This window comes from Poecilia reticulata, linkage group LG2 (genome assembly GCF_000633615.1).
Source record: "Poecilia reticulata strain Guanapo linkage group LG2, Guppy_female_1.0+MT, whole genome shotgun sequence".
Lineage (NCBI taxonomy): Eukaryota > Metazoa > Chordata > Actinopteri > Cyprinodontiformes > Poeciliidae > Poecilia > Poecilia reticulata.
Window position 1 is genome coordinate 11,915,655 of NC_024332.1, and position 1,349 is coordinate 11,917,003.

The following is a 1,349-nucleotide window of genomic DNA, read 5'->3' on the forward strand; positions in this document are numbered from 1 at the left end:
ACCACACAGAATATTTTTATAAGCATCCCAGCTCTGCATAGTTAGTTCTAGAAATTCTTGTACAGCTGATCGGCGGGAATCTGAAATGGAACGCAGCCATCCTACGGCAGACTGATTAAGATAAGAAAGGAACACTATCAGCACGTTGTGGGAGGTGGGGTAAGGTTAAGGTTATAAGGTTTTCAATAAGATGACAACCGTATTTGTCTGTTGCCATACAAGATCAAGGTCAACGATACACTCAGAAATGTTACTTCAAAATGTAGTGAAACTGTTCGTTTGATACAGAAATAGTCATAATGGGATTTATAAGGACTTTTTGCCGGACAAGCTGGTCGTCATTGTAGGCTGGTCAAGTTTGCCCTGTGTGTTGTCTTTAAGGCATGACGCAAGATTAAACTGTGAAACAGATTCGTTTCCTATACACTTGCAGAACTGTGTGAAGCTATTTGTTATGTGTTTTATTCAATGTAATCAGGATTTACACATAAAAAAAGTTTTATGGAGAAGTACTTTGAATAGCATGCTTACCTGTCTAAGGTTAATTATTTAAGTTAAAGTTTGCAGCTTATGTTGTGTATGCCCAGGAAACCCAGATTAATGTCCTTCAACATTACAGTTTAGTAAATTAATATTGAATCAGTTTGAGTCTACTGTAATTTGAACTACGTTAGCACAGTAATCTAAACTAGAAAATTCCTGCAGAAATTTTAAAGGGTCATGCCAAAGTGTGCCTGTCGGCTTAGACCCAGCGTTATGCTAAAAATTTGCATTAATGCTAAAGAAAGCTGCAATGTATTCAATAACCTGTGGAGAGTCAGAAGCATGTTGACTAAGCTGTACTTTACCATTCATCATGTTAAAATTTATGCATAAGCTAAAATTAGCCAAAATGCTAATATTAGCCTGAAGACTATCAGTAGCATGTGGCGCATCACTCACATGTTGTCTTTCTTTGACTTACTCCATTCAGAAAGTAGTTCTAAATGCCAGCTCAGCCCTCCTCTGTAATAATTGAGTGTTCTACCAAGGTAGAACACTGCATCTGTCATGCAAGTCCTTTAAACCAGTCACTTTTTCTGAAAAAAGCAGTCAGAACAACTGCTTCCCGTTCAGAATCTGCAAGAATGATCTGAAAACCGTTTGAATGGTATATTAAATATTAATATACAATTATATATGTAACATATAAAATTATGTGAATTAATATTTTATTAATATATTAGTTCAATAATATGAAACAATATTATTTAATTCCTGTTTGAAATCAATAAAATATTTTTAAATATATATATCAGTGAATATGGTCACTTATAAAGGTATGTTAATGGACTTCATGACTGTGACAA